The sequence below is a fragment of the Durio zibethinus genome, chromosome 15 (genome assembly GCF_047325235.1).
Source record: "Durio zibethinus cultivar Kanyao isolate XHJ-2024 chromosome 15, ASM4732523v1, whole genome shotgun sequence".
In the NCBI taxonomy this organism is placed as follows: Eukaryota; Viridiplantae; Streptophyta; class Magnoliopsida; order Malvales; family Malvaceae; genus Durio; species Durio zibethinus.
Window position 1 is genome coordinate 14,123,317 of NC_143176.1, and position 12,718 is coordinate 14,136,034.

At 29.4% G+C, this 12,718-nt stretch overlaps 1 pseudogene across 1 annotated transcript; it reads right to left on the reverse strand.

Moving 5' to 3' along the window:
- Positions 1-953: 953 nt before the first annotated feature.
- On the reverse strand, positions 954-3,045 carry LOC111302380 (putative polyamine transporter At3g13620 pseudogene; annotated as a pseudogene). The gene has a single exon (XR_016328219.1). The product of XR_016328219.1 is annotated as a putative polyamine transporter At3g13620 pseudogene (transcript).
- Between the last annotated feature and the right edge of the window lie 9,673 nt (positions 3,046-12,718).

A 12,718-nucleotide genomic window follows, 5' to 3' on the forward strand; every position in this document is an offset into this window, starting at 1 on the left:
AAAAGTACATGGGATTAACGGTCTTTTTTATACTATTTCAACAAAGACAGTTTTTTTTTTTTTACTCATTCATGACATTAGTTTGGATTGACCTTCTACCATATCATTAAGTATGTTTTATAGTAGATTTCTTTAAAAATTGTAGGTATTAGTATATAATTTTGTAACAAAAAATATTATTAATTTGCATGGTTTTACGTAGAATAATCTTGTATTGCTTCATTTTTCGAATTCTATTGTAATTTCAATTTTGGGTTGATCTCTCCGTCTATTTGTTTGCATCTTGAATGGTGTTTTGGGTAAACCAAAAAAATTGCAATAGATCACAAAAAAGTACACGTGACATATGAACCAAAAATCAATATATTTTAAGGTCTATTTTTGTATTTTAACTATAACTTTGTTAAATTTTATTCTCCGCTTTTTTAAATTTCTGGAATTCCCTCTATAAAGTTTGTAATATTACCAATTAAAAAATAAGATTTAATAGATCGATAAAACTGAATGAATGGATTATCAATCACATATAATTAAAGTTGTCTCTAAGAATAACTACTCAATTAAAGGGTGAATTACAATTGCGCAACGTATATATTTACTTGTATATATAAAAATTCAAAGAATTTAACATATTTTGATATTTATTTAGTAATAAATATTTAGCTCAAAATTAAAAGAAGTTATTCAACATTCATTTATTACTAATTAAATTTTGTATAAATACTAAATTTTAGTTAATTGTTTACATATCAAAACCAACTCGTAGATTTCGATTTTTCAATTAATAATTTTAACTTAGAACTTGGCAACCCTCATTTAGAAAATTCCACCTTCCTGTCCGGATGCTGTAGATTGTTGCTAAAGAAATCCTAGTCATAAAAAATCCACCTTTTCCTTCTCAATGAAACAAAAATCTCCACAAGAGTGGGTCGAAAGAGAGCAAAAGACTGAGATGGGTAAAACATGGAGGATTCCATTTATAGGCACGTAACAAGTTCATTTTTCGTGCATACTTCTGATTAATTTATAGGTGGGCTCTATTCTCACACATAGTCGAAGCCAACTGTCCCATTATACATGCATTCATCATTAAACCAAATATTCAGCCAGCCAATAAATTGACTGTTGGCTGCTAATTATAATAATAAAAAAAAACAAAAGAAGAAGAAGAAACTTGATGTGTAATTTCATCCTGCATTTGCCTCGGCGAGTTGTATCTTGATCATCTTTCTTCATCTTCAACGCTGATATACTTAAATACCTTCTTTTTCCTGCAAAAATTCATCAGAAAGTACCATCCAATGGCGCCCATAGTCATCAATCCACTAACCAAGTACACAATTTTAGTGGCAATAACCATAATAACTATAAGGAATGCTGATGGTATCAAGCACATGACTACCAGTCCCGGCATCCTCAGAGGAACCCTGTAAGGTCTTGTCTCAGGCAATTTTCTCCTCAGCCAAATAAAAGATGCAAATTCCAGGAGCATTCCCAAACAGTACAAGAAATTTGCTGATGATATGATATCTGTTAAATCCATATATGACATGCCAATTGTGATCAAAGTTGAAAGCAGTATCCCCACCCAAGGAGTGTCGAACCATGTGGATCTGGTACCAAAAAACTTGGGCAAAATGGCTAAATTTGCCATACCCTCGAGTTGATAAGCACTGCTGCTTAATTGAGCTTCAAATAAACCAATTGCTGATAACACAGCACCCACTTCAATCCAGAATTTTAGCCACTTCCCTGCAATCATCTCTGCAGCAACAGCATGAAATCCGGACTCCCAAGCAGTTTGATCGACGGAAACAGCCCCAATGACCGCAAAGAGTGGAACCAGGTATGCTACGCAAGTGAAAATCACTGCTACAAGAAGAGCACGAGGAAACGTCTTCTGGGGTTTATCAACTTCCCCAGCAAGAGTACTAACATTGTCCCAAAAGTTCAAATTCCAGAAAAGGGTATTGAAAAACAGATTCCAGTCCCTTTTCACACCTTTCTGGCCTAAACTAAGCCATCTATGGGGATGGATCTTGGGGATTGCTATGAGACACATTATGATAAAAGGCAAAAGCGAAACAACACCCAGCAAAACAGCAGCCCAACCAACAATGGTTAATCCAGTATAGTTTACAAAAGATAATACTAATGTTGAAATCAAAATAGAAATGCGCCGAGGCCTGCCCGACTCCAAAGGATGGATAATATTTTTCAGATAGTCTACGCACAGAACTTGAAAAGCCGCGATGTTAATGACACCACTCAAGAATTTCCAAGATCCCATCAGGGAGCCAAAGAATGGACCAAAAGCACGATCAGCCCAAATAACAAAGCCACCATTATCAGGAAATGCAGTAGAAAGCTCTGCAGTGATGAGAGCTTCGGGGACACTCCAGATAAAAGGGAACAGAAGGAACCCCAGAAGAGCAAAGAGAGGGCCTGCAGCGAGAACAGCGGGTTCTTCGCCAAAGGGGCCGCCAGCAACTTCAAAATAGATTAGAAAGATGAGAGGGATAAGGGTCAATTTTTTTGGTGTTTTGGGGTTGTTGTTGGTGATGGGAAGTAGATGAGATGGGTTTTCTTGGTTCATGGCTGCAGGCGACCTATGCTCCAAACCTGCTCCTTGGTTCGTTGACTGGATTTCGACTTGCATCATGATTGGTTTGAGAGCTTCAGGGAGACTTTTCAGCCTCCAAGAGAGTTTTGACAGATAGGTTCTTCAGTAGAAGTTGGAGTCACATAAAACAAGCGATTGCAGATAACAAAAAGCAGGAAGAAACTGGGTGAGATCAGCTCCTGATGCTTTTAGAACAACATGGAAACCTTATTGCTTGGTGGAGTTTTGGGCAAACCAGAAATTCAGGATTCATGGGCATCTATTAGGGAGGAAAAAGATTCTTACGTGGTTTGATTGGTTTTGGTTGTCACCTACAACAAAAACGATATTTTACCATTGTTATTATTTGAAAATTTTCCTTTTCTGTTTTTCTGTTTTTTCAATCGAGAGACTTCAAGCAAAATATATAGACATATATATATACATATACAAAATTTGTTGTGATATTTTTTATTTTCGCGAAACCCGCATATGGTTTTTTGTTAAAATTTTAAATCATGTCTCTTTTATGTCTTTTTTCATAGCGTGTTTAAAACTGTCTGAATATTGATTAATTTGCTACTATATATGGGAAGAATTAGGATTTCAGCCGAGGTCTTTGAGCAGGATACATTCATCTATTATTGAGCCAAATGTTTGGGAGTTACTTGATGAAAATAGATAATCTCTTTACTATTTTCTGTAGCAATGGGGTTTGAGAATTTCCTAGTTTAACCTTTTTATTCTTCAACTCCGGAATGACCAGTGTCAAGTATTCTATTGATTGAGTAGTCCTGGAATCAAAGGAATATGGTTAAAGCTTCAAATTCAACTGAGATGTTCCCGTACATATGTGTACGCAAATAATGCAGAATAAACTGGGACTTTTCATTTCTGAATCCATGACATGCATTGTTAGACCGTGTTGCAGATATATCAAATTATCCATAGTTAAAATAGAGTTAGTTTGTGCTCATTGGTTGCTCCCTAGGTGTTCATTCTCTATTAAATATAGGGATAGAGATGTCTTCTCAAGGTTCAAGAGTAGATCCTAGTTCTACACAGCAATGTGCAAATTTAGCTGACGTAGGAAACATAGAATGCCTGGTACTGTAATTTGTGTGGCAAAGTAACAAAAAGAGGCATGTACCTGGCCAAACATATTGCTTGAAGTTTCAAAATACAACATGGTGAATGAAATGCATACTGAGAAGTAGTTAATCCCTAGAGAAGGTAGTGCAAACTATGAAATATGTGAAATGAGATAAAACATGAGAGTAGTTACTTGAAAAATCCTAGATTTTACAAACATGTTGCAAATTCAGAATCTATCACATTATTAGATATTGTGAATTTTATGCAATTGGTTAACAGTTTTTATAGATTACTAGCAATGCATGCATTTCCTTTTCAGATACCTGCCCCATTCTTTGCTTTGCTCAGAGGCTCTAGAAATCTTTGCATTACGATGTACCATGTGCTGCTAATGTTTAGATGTACCATATGCTCCCCCGGATACCTCGAAGTAAATGACGAAGATTAGGGGGATGATGGATAGCTTTTTTGAATTTGTGCTGGCAGTGGCGGCGGTGGTGGTTGGACGCGTTTCCTGGTGGCCTAGGAGTTGCTCGGAATAAAGGTTGGAGTCTCCCGTCATGGTAGATATTTTCCTTGCACTTGGGGGGGTTTGAATTTCGAAAGCTTCTTGAATGTAGGACATTTGCTAACAAACACTGCTTTTTCAGCATCATCAGTGCGAGTACGGAGTGATGACAATTCAAAGGCAGTAGTAGGCCACAGCTTTTAAGATTCTGTTGGAGTTAGATCTATGTTATTTTGGAGTTAGATCTATGTTATGTCGTCGAAACGTCTTTCATAATCGTATAATCGGTAGATATAAATACACCTCATGTTATTTGTGTTCATTTAAGATAATATTTAAATTTAATTTAATTATTGTTAAGTTTAAGTTCGCATAATTTAATTTAACTAATGAATTGAGTTTGAATATTTTGTTATGTGATTTAAATAATTCATGAATTTAATTAAATATTTATATTTTAATATATTTTTTATTATTATAATTAAAAATTATTATTTTATTTTATATATATATTAAATTAAATTTAAGCTCAAATTTTAACATAAATCATTAAAAAATTTTAGACACTTTTTTATTTATAAATTTAATAAATTTATAGATAATTTTTTATATATTATAAATAAATATTTTTTAAAAAATTTAGATACGTTACTGTTCTGTTAAAGTTAGATCTCTATAGGACGGCTTAATAAACTTAATTGTTCATAAAATATTATATTTTTAATTATACTGATCAAAATTTATTTTTTGATAATTTTTAATATAAAAGTATATATTTAATGTATAAATATTTTATAGTAATAAACAAATTGAAAAGTGAAAGTCTTTCAAAAAAAAAAAAAAAAGGAAAAAATGCAACTGGGGGTTAGGACCAGTAAACGAAGTCAATCATCCAAAAAGGTAGCCGACAGCTCATTTTGGCTCTCTCTCCCATGATTTCTGGAACTAGGTCCACAATGTATGAATATCACAATATATGGCTGGAGTAAATTCAATTGAATTGCATCTCAAAATGATAAATATAATATTGTATAAAAAAAAACCACGTGAAAAATGAAATGATAAATTATCTCAAACCTAAATTTCACTTTTTTTTTTCATCATTAATTAAATGGATGGCAATGGTTGTGTTTGAGCGAGTTAAGTAGTTCGAGCGAGTCAAACCAAAGCCAATTAATCAACTTTTTTAAGTCAATGTCGTAATTGGGTGTAGTTATTTTTTTGAAAATATATTAATTATTATAATTTTTTTATAATTACATGATAATTGATTTTTTTATTTTAAAAAATATATAAAATCGTTTTTTTTATTTGATGATAAAAATATTATTTGTTATGTTCTTTTAAACAAAATAAAAGATTTTTTTTTAAATTGTCAAAGATATTATCATAAAAATACATAATTTAATAAATATAAATTTTCTCTAACTAAACACAAGAATTTGAAAAGATAATGTCTTAAAAATTAAACTTTCCTTGAAATATCACACTTTTATATGAAATTTAAGATTTTACGAATTAAACATCCTAAAAAGAAGAGTTTGAGCTTCTTTGTCATTTGAATATTAATTAGTCATATGTCAAAGAACTTATGATTTGTGGATTTTACTTTTTTTTTTTCTGCATTCATTTATAAGTTTGTTTAAGCCTTTTTTCATCCGTCGACTAATAATGGATAATGGATAGGACGTATGGTATATTTAGTTTTCATTCTCAAGGAGAGTTACCTATAATCTATTTAGACAGATTGTATGATTAATTCTAATAATATTAAAAATAATAATGATAATGAAATTAATTATTATAGTAGTAAAATTGAGAATTTTAGTAATAAGATTAAAATTTACGGTAAAATATGCATAAAATTTAAATATACTTTAGTACAAACATACATGTAATATCAAAATTACAAAACAAAAAAATAAACAAAGAAAATCAAATCCAAACAAAAGATTTATTTGTTGCCAACAACATCATTGGCATGCTACAATTTCAAACATGACTCTAGTTCATACTTCAAGTTATGGATATTGTAAAAAAAAAAATCCAAAAACTCAACCTTTTCCGCTTGAATCTTATACACCAAGACTATTATTTCAAACCAAAGTCGTCTATGTGCCGCCTCTAAATATAATTCACACAGATATCAAATTGAAACCTTCAAAAGAACAAAGATTGTATTTGACTAAAACCTATGCTAGTATTTTAAGATTCAAAATTCTTCCTTTCTTATGACAATCTCAACTAGTTTAGCCAATTATAAGAACATTTAAAAACAAGAAAACTCTTTTCTTCTTCATGGGAACATGTTGCAACAAGATCATAACACTAAGACCAAAGTCAGCAAAACCTTGTAAAAAGGGTGTTGTAATCGATGAAACCTTGTGTTCTCTTTGATTACTGAATTCTATTATCTCATATGTATACAAAAAGGCCACCAAACAATTATATTTTTACCTTTTCACTTAATTAAACATTTTAATTAAGTTTTATTTTATGAAATTCAAAATTTCATAACACTCAATCTCATGTTAATTCATTATGTCATCTCATTGTATGTGATACATTGGCTCCCAAAATGTTATCAATTAATGTAAAATAATTCAAGCATGAGTTCTCTTTATATTATGATCATAAACGATATCTAACAATGCATCATGACCCTCTAAATGTTAAAAAAGTCAAAATGATTTGACTAACATTTCAGTGTATAGTATGTTAGTGTAATTGGATACTTTCATCAAATATCCTAGAAAGATAAAAAGCATGGAGCAGCGTATACCTTTTAATCTTTCCATATTAGTCTTGCAGCTTTTTATATTAACCTTTTAGCATAAGTACCTTAGCCATGGACTTTTCGATTAACATAACCACGAACAAATGAGATAAGTCCTCACTATATCACTTAAGATGATGAATTCTCTCTAGATCTCTCACCCACCTTCACATATTTCATGCTATACCTAAAGGCATTATTTTTAAGCATAAGATGTCTTGATTGGTAAAGATGAAACCAAAATATGATAATTCACATATAAGATGACATGTTATCACAAGTCAAAGATTACTTACACTACTGATACATAAGAGTATAGTCTTTAGACACAAAAGTGAAATACCGCATAACAGGTCATTTTCAATGAATTTATTCTCTAATAAGCACACATATGCTATCCCCAAAGTCTCCCATACTTAATTTATGCAATCGGTTGCTTACCTAATAAGTAAAGAGCCTTAATATGTATCAATCTTTTAAGATTATTGATGGTTTTAGTTTTAACAATACAATGATCAAGAATGTCTTTGATGAATAAGGGTCTCATAATTATGACTTTTTATAATTCTTTTGCAAAGTATATTTTGTTTCAAGGGTTTTATTTACATATATTATTAATAACTCATTATTTAATAAAATTTATGAATAAAAAATATCTCATACATTAATAACCAATAATGTATTTTACATAAAAATTATGATTAAATAATATTTTTACAACCAATCTCAATTAGTTTGTAAGGTTTATACTAATGATGATATGTTTGGATACAAACATAACAATTGTAGTGGATGAAATATAGTAAAAAGAAAAAACTATCATTAAAGACATTTGATTAAAATTTTTACATGTAAAATTTATAATATATATTTAATAATTGTAAAACTAACAAATTATTAAAAATTATTTTGTTGTATCAAATAACTTTTATAAAAATATAATATTTTTGTAAATAAATAATCAAACTATAAATAAAACTTAAAAAAAAAAGTCCAGTCGGCCATTACATAATTCTTCTCCTATCGGACAATAAAGGATTAAGCCCAATTAGCCCCAAAAAAGGTTGAACTCCCCTCACGGATGGAGGTTAAGTACTCATTTGAATTTCATTTGGTATGATTTGATTGAATTTATGATTGTAATGATTGAATTTAAATATTAATTTTAATGAGATTTAATTAGTATAAATTTTTTATTAAATTTTTTTAATTATAATTATAATAATAATTATTATTATTTTTAATATTATCGTAATGAATCTTGTTGCCACTCCAGATGAAGTCTAAGCAAATGGAGAAATTGGACATTATGCTTTGAGAAATTAAATTAAATAATTTTCCAAAGTGGGATGCAACTTAGACATGAAATCTCGGGATATGGATCCTTCTGACCAGTTCTACGCTTCCTAATTTCCTGCCTCACAGCAAAATCGACTAGACATATTATGAAAATCTTATAATATTACATAAAATATGCAACTGGCATTGGGTCCACACCCGAAACTCAATTCTATTTGCTTATTTGGCACTATTAAAAATCGTTCAATTAAATGTTTAATTTGATATTAACTTTTAAATGTTTTTCAATTCAATTATCATATTTAATTCGATTTAATTGAAAATTAAATATTTTTTTAATTAATTCAAAACAAGATTTCGTAACAACAGTATATACGTGCTTTTAAACAGAGTGAAAAATATTAGACTAAAATAATAAAAGATTTTTAAACTTTACAATTTTAATTTCATAAGTTTTTATATTTTTATTATATTTAAATAAATTCTTAATATTTAATTTACATTCAAATAAATTTTTAACTTTCAATTTACATATAAATAAACTTTTAAAATTTTAATTTATAATAAAATAAAATTTTAATATAAAGCATTAGAATAATAAAAATTTATTTGAATATAAATCAAAATATAAAAATTTATTTAAATATAATAAAAATATAAAAATTTATTTTAAAAAATTAAACAGTTTATACTTTTTAATATTTTAATCAAAATATTATATTTGAAGTTAAGACCGAAAACAAAACAAAATCGTATTTTTAATTATTGAACTAAAATCAGAAAAAAAAAAAAAAAAAAAAAAAAAAACATGAAAAAATTCTTCCACCAACATTACTGCCAGTATCATTAAACCAGAGCGTGCTTCATTCACTGGATTACAAGCTATATGAAGATTAAAATTAAGAAATCAAAATCAAAATCTGGGCTCACTAAATCTCACTCAAATCAAATTAACCATGAGAAAATAAAAATCCAATAACATAAAAAATTAAATAAAAAATTTCAACATGATGCAAACACAATCTCCATTGTATATTTGTTCCCTTTTCAAAAAATTAAGATGATTGTTTGTTGATAAAAAAATATAAAAATATTTTTTAAAATTTAATTTTTACTAAATAAACGCAATCTTATTCTCACAAAAGTTCTAGCTTACCTGCCATCCTACGACTCCCCTTCTGTATCCTCTCCTCCCTTCTCTCTCTATATATCTCCATCCACATTTAGATACAGATTTGGAGACAAAGAGATAGGGGCTGTGAAATTTAGTTAAAAGTCTGTAAGACAAAAGTAGAAATGGAGCAAAAGATGGGCAAAAACAGTGATTTCAAAGGAAAGGAAGATATGGGTATTGTTGTAGTTCATAACCAATCGAGAAATATAAAGCAGGAATCGAAGCAAATCATCGATAATCACCTGGACTGCTTGACATAAGACTTGTTGATGGTGCTTTAGGAATGTTTTAGTTGGTAGAAGATGTTGGGAGGTTGAAGGTGGAATGGCTTGAACCTGCAGTCAGAAATACGGTTAAGGAGTTCCGAAATTGATTTTTCATGATGCATTCCAATGTTCAAGTTAGTGAGGTATTGGAAGTAACATGAGGAAGAAGGTGCGGTGTGTGTGGAAAATTATGATGGAAGAAAAATTGCTTAACTGTGAAGTATGGTCTTGTATCTTACTTTACGTATCTAAATCTCTTTTTTATTTTATATATGAGATAAAAGATAATGATTTAACTGAAACAGCTAAAAGTTTATAGGAAGCATACGTGAAGCTCAAAAGAATCCATGTAAGTGGTTACGAATTGTATTTAATGATCCCAAGTAAATATGGGCTACGTTTAATGGCCTTGAGTAAGTTGGTGGTTAGGTATTCAGTTCTAAAGTAATGTATTGATAAGATATCATAGGAATGTTGGGAAGCCTTTTCCTTGGTGAGGCTGAGCTAATTCTTTGAGTAAAGATGATGTGGCAATTGTGTGTGCACTATCTAGTCATTCCAAGGAGTTGACCATGTTTACCAAGAAAAGATTATGCTAATTTGAGTAAATGGGTGTAACAAGACTTATTTTGAGAGAAATTTCTAGATAGCAGCTTTCTCGATTTTTTTTTTTTGTGTTAACCAACAAACCAATCTTTGTTAGTCACTAGTCTTGTACATCAATTTGATAAGAGTCTTTTCAAATATTCAAAGAATAAAGAGAAAAAGTCCTTTGCTTTCACCTAGATTTTTATTTTTTACAGCTCTTTTCTTTCTCTTTCTCTCTCTCTTCTTATCTCTTTGAACATCTTTGTGTGTGTGTATATATATATATATTGATAATTCTATGAAATAGAGTTGTTTAAACTTGTTTTCAGGACTTAAATGAGTTAATTTTACTTAGTTATCGGTAAAATAAGCTTTTTTTTTTTTTTTTTACTTTTAAAGTGTTTAATTTGCTATTTTATAAGAAATATTTAAAGAAAAGATTGAATCTCGGTAAATCTTCAAAACTCTTAGAGTTTCTTGATCAATTTTGATAGGTTCTTAATACATTTGGAGTAATCTAAGATGGTATTGGTAAAGACTTTCGAATTTTTGGAATTTTTGAAAATCTTGGAGTTAAAGTGATGAATTTATGCAAGATTTGCTTTGACGAACAATGAGAGTTATAATTGTTTAATCTTAATGAAATTTTTAGAAAATTCATGCAAGAATTATAAAAGAGATGTTCAACCATTATAAGGGATAAAAAAGTAATTTCAAGTTGAAATGCAAATCCATTGTAACTTATGTAGTGCGCATTGCATGAAATTACTAATGGATGACATGGTAGCAAGTCCGTTTCTCATTGGCCAAGAAAGATTACTTGTAAGCTTATGTGACATGATGACTTGAAAATTTTATCCATATGTGAAAAAGTCTAAATAGCCCTTAATTTTCCTATTTCAAGAATGTTTTCCTACTTTGACTTGAAAATCCTATATTGACTTGGAATTCCTACCACGATTAGGAGATGCACTTAATTATCCACTTAAAGTTGGTTTTTGTAAAGTTGACTAGGAAATCCTATTTTGAATTGGTATTCCTACCAAGGATAGCATTTGTATAAAGATAAAAAACTATTAGAATGAGGGGATGGCATACTAGTAGAAAAATACTACTCAGAGTTTTATTTTCTTCAAGAAATCCTACTCCAATTCCAAGAAATTTTCAAGAAGCACAAACCCTACTTCAAGTTAAAGATTTGTTTCTAAATGGTTGCCAAGAGTTCAAAAGTAATTATAACACATTCTTTTCTCTTGAAAAACCTTAGCCACACACCATTCTTCAATTTTAAGGGATTTAAAGTTCAAGAAGAGTTTAAGAAAATTATGTAGTTGAACTTTTCAAAACCTTTAAGTTGTTAAAAAGATTAAAGCCATACAACTCTTTTCTAAAAAAAAGGTTGCAAGCAGCTCAATGTTGGCACTTTGAGAGTTGCATAAGAAAGTTTAAGAGAGAATCAACTTCTACTCTCTTAAAGAAGTAGTCAAACCTCCCTTCTTCAACTCAAGAGAGATGAGTTATATAAGATAAATCCAAGTTAGCAAGATTAAAGACAATTCAACACTCATATAGCCAAGATTCAGTCCACATAGATTTAATAAAGCAAGTTAGATTAGCACATTAAAAATTTATCTCAAGGAGATCGTTTCATCTAAGATACCAAGCAAGGTTGAATTACACTACTTCAAAAGACCAAGTTAAAGTCGTCACACCTCTTTACATATCTCTCTAAAGGGATCTTTTTTTTTTTAGTAGTTTAGTTTTATCAATAGTTATCCTTTGTTTAAAGGAAAATTCAAGTAGGGTTTGGGGTGATAGCCCAACCTAAAGTTGTTAGTTTTTTTAGTTTTCTTGTTCTTTATTTTTCATGTTTTAAACTTTCTTTAAGTAGTTATTTTAAATTAATGCAAAGTTCAATTTCAGTTTTCTTTTTTATTCAAGTTCTGTTCTTTTCAATTCAAGTCAAAACTTTCTTAATTTATGTTTTTACTTTCTATTTAATTTTATTTCACTATTATGCATTTGAATTCATGTGATTTAAGTTCACCTACTACTTATTCTTTAATTTGGTATTTACATGTTTAATTTTGCTAAGTTAAAATCAATTTATATGCTACTGATTAATTTGACTTGATTCTAAGTTAACTTGTTATTCTTTAGCTTAATTTATCTTAATTTGACTAGTTTGCATGATTTAGGGGTTAATTAGTTAATTTACATTATGTTATTCATGATTTAAGGTTATTATATGTTAGTTTATGGTTAATTACATGTTTTTAAGTTTATTAAGTAAATTTATATTCTATTTTGTTTAATTTAAGTTGTTAAGTTCAGAGTTAGTTTATTTACGTGCTTAGTTAGGTTGTGCTTTAGTTAGTTAATTTAAATAGTTATTTAGTTATTTGTATTA